The sequence below is a fragment of the Hyperolius riggenbachi genome, chromosome 3 (genome assembly GCF_040937935.1).
Source record: "Hyperolius riggenbachi isolate aHypRig1 chromosome 3, aHypRig1.pri, whole genome shotgun sequence".
Taxonomy (NCBI): Eukaryota; Metazoa; Chordata; class Amphibia; order Anura; family Hyperoliidae; genus Hyperolius; species Hyperolius riggenbachi.
The window spans coordinates 384365789-384374149 of record NC_090648.1 but is presented as its reverse complement, the minus strand read 5'-3'; positions in this window follow the sequence as shown (position 1 = coordinate 384374149).

Sequence of the window (8361 nt, the reverse complement as noted above, 5' to 3'; positions counted from 1 at the left end):
TTGAGGAGCTCCTCCTCAGGTTTTTCTCCATTCCAGGTGGTGACTGGAAGATCCCCTAAGTTCACCCCATTGCCAGTGGCTGCCACCCCGTTTCCAGCCCTGGAGGATTAGCAGAGGTCCTTGAAGCAGACGTGGGGAATGGTAGAAAGAAACTTGAGGAGGGCTTTTCAGAGTCAGAAGAAACAGGCTGATAAAAGACGTTCCATAGAGTGGGAGTTTCTTCCAGGTGACTTGGTCTGGGTGTCCACACGACATTTGGCTCTGAAGCAACTGTCTCCCAAGTTAGGTCCCAGGTTTGTGGGTCCGTTTCCTGGCTGTGATAAGGAAAATTAATGATGTCACTTATGCCATTGATCTCCCCGCCAGCATGCGGGGTGTGAGATCATTCCATGTGTCCTTGCTCAAGCCGGCAGTGCACGTAGATTCCGCTCCCCCCCCCCCCCCCGGTGTTGATTGATGACCAACCTGAATATGAGATTGAGAAGATTCTTGACTCCCGACTTGTGCAGAACTCCGTGCAGTATTTGGTGCATTGGAAAGGGTATGGCATCGAGGAGAGAACTTGGGTGCCAGAATGTCGCATGCATGCAGAGGAGTTGAAAAGGGAGTTTCATAACTTGCATCCTGAGAAGCCGGGCAGGAGATGTCTGGAGTCCACTCCTCGGGGAGGGTACTGTGAGAGATCACGGAAAAGCCGCCGCATGTGCTACTGAGCAGGCGGCTGAATCCGCGTCCAGTGCGGCGGTTTACACGCGGAAGCGTGTGTTTGGTAGCAGGGCAGAACGCGGAAAAGCCGCCGCATGCAACAACAGTAAGGCGGCTGGTTCCGCGTCCAGCGCGGTGGTTTGCACGCGGCAGCGTGTGTCTGGTGTGGCTGAGTCTGTTAGTGCACATAGGCTTAGGAATATATGCGCGCGCTGAGAGGCAGAATTCTTATACTAAGCAGGAAGAGTCAGCTGACCACGCCGATCATCTGACTCCAGAGCAGGATACTATTGGTTGAGCAATTAGGGGTGGTGCTAGAGAGCACTACTCCATATATAGTAGGGATGGGACGAATCCACAATTTCTTCGAATCCGAATCCGGATCCGAATCTAAAAAGGTTATCGAATATCTCAAACCTTTCGAATCTCGAATCTAACGAATCCTGCACATACGAATTGTGCGATCCGTGGTATAGTTGCCCGCAGTATAGGTAGCGAGGTAAAGGTGCCTTCAGTATAGCTAGCTAGGTATGGGTGCCTTCAATATTGGTAGCTTTCAGTATAGGTAGCAAGGTATAGGGGCCTGCAGTATAGGTAGAAAGGTATATGGGCCTTCAGTATAGGTAGCAGGGTATATGGGCCTTCAGTATAGGTAGCAGGGTATATGGGCCTTCAGTATAGGTAGCAGGGTATATAGGCCTTCAGTATAGGTAACAGGGTATATAGAGGCCTTAAGTATAGGTAGGTATGTAGGTAGGTATAGGGGCCTTTAGGTTAGGGTGACCATATTTTGATTTCCAAAAAAGAGGACGATCACAACAGCATGTGGGCGTGGTCATGGGTGGGGCCAAATATACAAGACCTTAGCAGTTTGCTGTCCAACTTCGCGGGCATGGAGGGCAGTTTTTTTTCCAGACCACATGGTGGAGGGCCGACCGACCACAAAATGCAATCAGATTCGCAGCAGATTTCCCCACAAAATGCAATGAGATTGGCAACAGATTTCCCCACAAATGCAATAAGATTGGCAACAGATTTCCCCACAAATGCAATAAGATTGGCAGCAGATTTCCCCACAAATGCTATAAGATTGGCAGCAGATTTCCCCACAAATGCTATAAGATTGGCAGCAGATTTCCCCACAAATGCTATAAGATTGGCAGCAGATTTCCCTACAAATGCAATAAGATTGGCAGCAGATTTCCCCACAAATGCAATAAGATTGGCAGCAAATTTCCCCACAAATGCAATAAGATTGGCAGCAGATTTCCCCACAAATGCTATAAGATTGGCAGCAGATTTCCCCACTAATGCAATGAGAATTGCTCCCACAGGCCACACAGCATCAGCGTGACAGATCTTATCTGGGGTTTCTTCCTGCTCTTGGCAGCCTATGTGTCCCTCACCTCAGCCCTGCTCCCAGGAGTTATCCTGGGGTCCCTTCCATAGCAGCCGGGGACCTGGTGAGGTTGGCCAGTTCTGCAACTGCACACAGCCATGCCGCCTGCGCATAATGCTCCCGGCCACACCAGGTCGCCAAATGCTACGGAGGGGACCCCAGAATAACGTCTGGGAGTAGAGGGACACATAGGCTGCAAGGGGCAGGAGGAAGCCCCAGATAAGATCTGTTTGTTTTTTATAAAAAGCCTTGATGTTTCCTTTAAATGCAATGTACCAGTGCTGCAACAAGCTGATTCATTCAGCTAATACCAGCAATGAAAGGGTTACAGGAGACAGATGTGGGCTGTGCTAGCAGGGCTTGCCTGTTCAATGCACAGAAGACAAATGGAGAGAAGAGGTGTCGGCTTACCAATTAGAGTGTCTGTGGTGTCTGCACGGCCAGTGTCCCTGTCCCATCGGAGCTTCAAGAGCCAGGATGTTGGGACTGAGCTGAGGGGGACACTTGCCACTCTAGGAGCACGCTGCAGACACGAGGCAGGACTGGACTCTTCGGGGAGTCTCTGCCATTTCAAATGAGGATAGGTGCACCACGCTATCTCCGCATCTCCTCACTGGCTGGCTGTGTCTGGCCCCGACCCGACATCCTTCTCCTCCTCCGGGCCAGCGAATTCTCCAGTCCACCCCTGGGCGGAGCAGAGCAGTGCAGCAGGGATTGATTGCCAAAGAGCCGTTTGGGGAGCCGAACATGAGTCAGAAGAGTCGCTTGCAGAGACAGTGTCTTTGCAAGCGGCTCTTCTGACTCGTGTTCGGCTCTCTGTCTCTGCAAGCGGCTCTTCTGACTCCAGTTCGGCTCTCTTTCTCTGCAAGCGGCTCTTCTGCCGCTGGTGTTCAGCTCCTGTTCGGCTCTCTTACCGGACAATTCAAAATCCTGGCAGGACGACCCGGACAGGTCTGAAAAAGTGGACCTGTCCGGGCAAAAGAGGACGCCTGGTCAGCCTACTTTAGGTAGGTAAAGGGACCTTCAGTATAGGTAGCAGGTTATAGGGCCTTAAGTATAGGTAGGTATGTAGGTAGGTAAAGGGGCCTTTAGGTAGGTAGGTATAGGGGCCTTTAGGTAGGTAGGTAGGTACGTATAGGGGGCCTTTAGGTAGGTATAGTGGCCTGTAGGTAGGTAGGTAGGTAGTTAAAGGGACCTTCAGTATAGGTAGCAGGGTATAGGGCCTTAAGTATAGGTAGGTATGTAGGTAGGTAGGTATAGGGGCCTTTAGGTAGGTAGGTATAGGGGCCTTTAGGTAGGTAGGCACGTATAGGGGGCCTTTAGGTAGGTAGGTAGGTATAGAGGCCTGTAGGTAGGTATAGGGGCCTTTAGGTAGGTAGGTAAGTACGTATAGGGGCCTTTAGGTAGGTAGGTAGGTATAGGGGCCTTTAGGTAGGTAGGTAGGTACGTATAGGGGGCCTTTAGGTAGGTATAGTGGCCTGTAGGTAGGTAGGTAGGTATAGTGGCCGGTAGGTAGGTAGGTAGTTAAAGGGACCTTCAGTATAGGTAGCAGGGTATAGGACCTTAAGCAGGGGTCGAGTCCTGCGTGGACGCAGGTGAACGGCGTCCACCCACTTTTTCTTCAGCGTGGACGCCGTTCACCCTGGCTTGTGTGGAGGGGAGCAGCGCAGGGAAGGAGAGCTATGGGGACAGCGGGGATGGGCGGACATCTCCCCCCCCCATCCCTCACCTTCGTGCTCCCCTTCCTGCCTCTCCCCTCCGGTGTTTTGAAATGTCGGGCCCAGCGGCTAAAGTGGGTGGAGACTTTCCGCCTTCTTCCGGCCGCAAGGGACGCTCCGCTCTGTGTGCGGCTAGAAGACCAGACTAACCGCACACAGAGTGGAGCGTCCCTTGCGGCTGGAACGCGGTAAGTCTCCGCCCACTTTCGCCGCGGGGCCCGACATTTCAAAACACCAGAGGGGAGAGGCAGGAAGGGGAGCACGAAGATGAGGGATGGGGGAGATGTCCGCCCATCCCCGCTGTCCCCATAGCTCGCCTTCTCTGCGCTGCTCCCCTTCTGCTGGGGGCACACCTGGCTACCTGGGCACATATACCCCTGCCTACATATACTGGGCACATATACCCCTGGCTACATATACTGGGGACATATACACCTGCCTACATATACTGGGCACATATACCCCTACCTACATATACTGGGCATACATACCCCTGACTACATATACTGGGCATATATACCCCTGGCTACATATACTGGGGACTACTATACCCCTGACTACGTATACTGGGCACATATAACCCTGACTACAAATACTGGGCACATATACCCCTGGCTACATATACTGGGCACATATACCCCTGGCTACATATACTGGGCACATATACCCCTGGCTACATATACTGGGCACATATACCCCTGGCTACATATACTGGGCACATATACCCCTGCCTACATATACTGGGCACATATACCCCTGGCTACATATACTGGGCACATATACCCCTGGCTACATATATTGGGCACATATACCCCTGCCTACATATACTGGGCACATATACCCCTGGCTACATATACTGGGCATATATACCCCTGGCTACATATACTGGGCACATATACCCCTGGCTACATATACTGGGGACTACTATACCCCTGACTACATATACTGGGCACATATACCCCTGGCTACATATACTGGGCACATATACCCCTGGCTACATATACTGGGCACATATACCCCTGACTACATATACTGGGCACATATACCCCTGCCTACATATACTGGGGACATATACCCCTGCCTACATATACTTGGCACATATACCCCTGCCTACATATACTGGGCACATATACCCCTGGGTACACATACTGGGCACATATACCCCTGACTACATATACTGGGCACATATACCCCTGGCTACATATACTGGGCACATATACCCCTGACTACATATACTGGGCACGTGGACCCCTGGCTACATATACTGGGCACATATACCCCCTGCCTACATATACTGGGCACATATACCCGTGACTACATATACTGGGCACATATACCCCTGCCTACATATACTGGGCACATATACCCCTGCCTACATATACTGGGCACATATCCCACTGGCTACATATACTGGGCACATATACCTCTGCCTATATATACTGGACACATATCCCACTGGCTATATATACTGGGCACATATCCCACTGGCTATATATACTGTGCACATATACCCCTGCCTATATATACTAGGCACATATACCCCTGGCTATATATACTGGGCACATATACCTCTGCTGATATATACTGGGCACATATCCCACTAGCTATATATACACGGCACATATCCCACTGGCTATATATACTGGGCACATATACCCCTGCCTATATATACTGGGCACATATATCCCTGGCTATATATACTGGGCACATATACCCCTGGCTACATATACTGGGCACATATACACCTGGCTACATATACTGGGCATATATACCCCTGGCTACATATACTGGGCACATATACCCCTGGCTACATATACTGGGGACTACTATACCCCTGACTACATATACTGGGCACATATACCCCTGACTACATATACTGGGCACATATACCCCTGGCTACATATACTGGGCACATATACCCCTGACTACATATACTGGGCACATATACCCCTGCCTACATATACTGGGGACATATACCCCTGCCTACATATACTGGGGACATATACCCCTGCCTACATATACTGGACACATATACCCCTGCCTACATATACTGGGCACATATACCCCTAGCTACATATACTGGGCACATATACCCCTGCCTACATATACTGGGCACATATACCCCTGCCTACATATACTGGGCACATATCCCACTGGCTACATATACTGGGCACATATACCTCTGCCTATATATACTGGGCACATATCCCACTGGCTATATATACTGGGCACATATCCCACTGGCTATATATACTGGGCACATATACCCCTGCCTATATATACTAGGCACATATACCCCTGGCTATATATACTGGGCACATATACCTCTGCCTATATATACTGGGCACATATTCCACTAGCTATATATACACGGCACATATCCCACTGGCTATATATACTGGGCACATATACCCCTGGCTATATATACTGGGCACATATACCCCTGGCTATATATACTGGGCACATATACCCCTGGCTACATGTACTGGACACATATACCTCTAGCTACATATACTGGGCACATATACCCCTGGCTATATATATTGGGCACATATACCCCTGGCTATATATACTGGGCACATATACCCCTGGCTACATATACTGGGCACATATACCCCTGGCTACATATACTAGGCAACTATACCTCTGGCTACATATACTGGGGACTACTATACTCATGGCTACTTATACTGGGGACACCTATAGACCTGGCTACCTGGGGGTACCTATTTTGGGGGAACTGCTGTCAGATTATCTGCATTTTTGTGGATTTCGCGTATTTTGGGGAACTGCTTCCAAATTATGTGTATGTTGGTGGAACTGCTGCTGCCACATTGTCTATTTTGGGGGAACCACTTCCATATTATCTGTATTTTGGAGGAACTTCTACCAGATTATGTGGTGAAATGCTGTCAGATTACATCTATTTTTGGGGGATACACTACGGCAGAGCTCAAACTTCCTCGGCAGACCTTTTACATCACTGCTAAGGTCATGTATATTTGGCCCCACCCATGACCACGCCCACTGTGTGCTTGACCACGCCCATCTTTTGGGGTTCTCCAAGTGAGTCCACTCACTTCTTTTCCCAGGACTAGACCCCTGGCCTTAAGTATAGGTAGGTATGTAGGTAGGTAGGTATAGAGGCCTGTAGGTAGGTATAGGGGCCTTTAGGTAGGTAGGTAGGTACGTATAGGGGGCCTTTAGGTAGGTATAGGGGCCTGTAGGTAGGTAGGTATAGTGGCCGGTAGGTAGGTACGTATAGGGGGCCTTTAGGTAGGTATAGGGGCCTGTAGGTAGGTAGGTAGGTATAGTGGCCGGTAGGTAGGTAGGTAGGTAGGTAGGCGTCGCTCCCCCCCCCCTTCCCCCCGTGCCTCCTCCGCTCACCCTCACGGCCTCCTCCGTCCCCGTGCCTCCTCCGCTCACCCCTGCATAAGTATCATCTCACCTGTCCAGTGGAGCACAGAGCGGCAGACCTCGTCGTTACTTCTCGGTTCCCTCTAGTGGCCGGACCGGCTTTTACTGATGACGTCATTGTAAAAGCCGTCACTAGAGGGAACCAGGAAGTCAGCGAGAGGTCTGCCGCTCTGTGTTTCACTGGACAGGTGAGTTGATACAAAGTATGCAGGCCGGCGGAGGAGACGCAGGGCGGGCGGAGGAGACGCGCGGGGGGGGGGTCAGAGGAGGACGAGTGCGAGCGGCGGATGCGCGGCGATGCAGCGTCAGGATTCGGCGGATTCGTAAAGTGGAAAATGGCGTCGGGATTCGAATCCACGAATCTCGAATATTTCCCAATATTCGAGGCATTCGTGGATTCGCCGGATTCGTCGTCCCATCCCTAATATATAGTTCCTGCTGGTCACTTGCAAGTTGTCTGCCGTTGCGATCACTACGTGGAAGCACTCAGACCTAGTCAGATCCTTCAGTGTGTTTGAACCAGGTGGATCTGGGAATTCACACTTAGCCAGCTTATTTGAATTGTATTCTGTTTATGCTTAAGCTAGTTCCAGGGTGTAGAGACCAAGGACCTCACACCCAGCTTAGGGAACTGTGTTATCATCTGTGTTATACCTCAAGCTAGTTCCAGGGTGTAGAGACCAAGGACCTCACACCCAGCTTAGGGAACTGTACTACCATCTGTGTTATCTTTCAGACTAGTTCCAGGGTGCTGAGACTACGGACCTCGCACCCAGTTTAGGGAAATGTATTATCATCTGTGTATACTTCAGACTAGTTCCGGGGTGCTGAGACCAAGGACCTCGCACCCAGAATAGGCATTGTTGATATATGTTATGACTTATAGCTTTTCTGACTACTCCTCTGTCTTCTGATTCGGTACCTCGCATATCTGATATTCCGTTGCCAGACCCTACTTGACTTGGATACCGAATCAGCCTTCTGTCTTTGTACTTTATCTGTCAGTGTGTTGCCGACCCGGCGTGCCCGACCTCGAGAGCTATCTCTCCCCTTAAGAGATAGTCTCCAGATCAGATAGTGACATCCACCTTTAGGTGTCACTCACTCTCTGGCCCTTCCTGT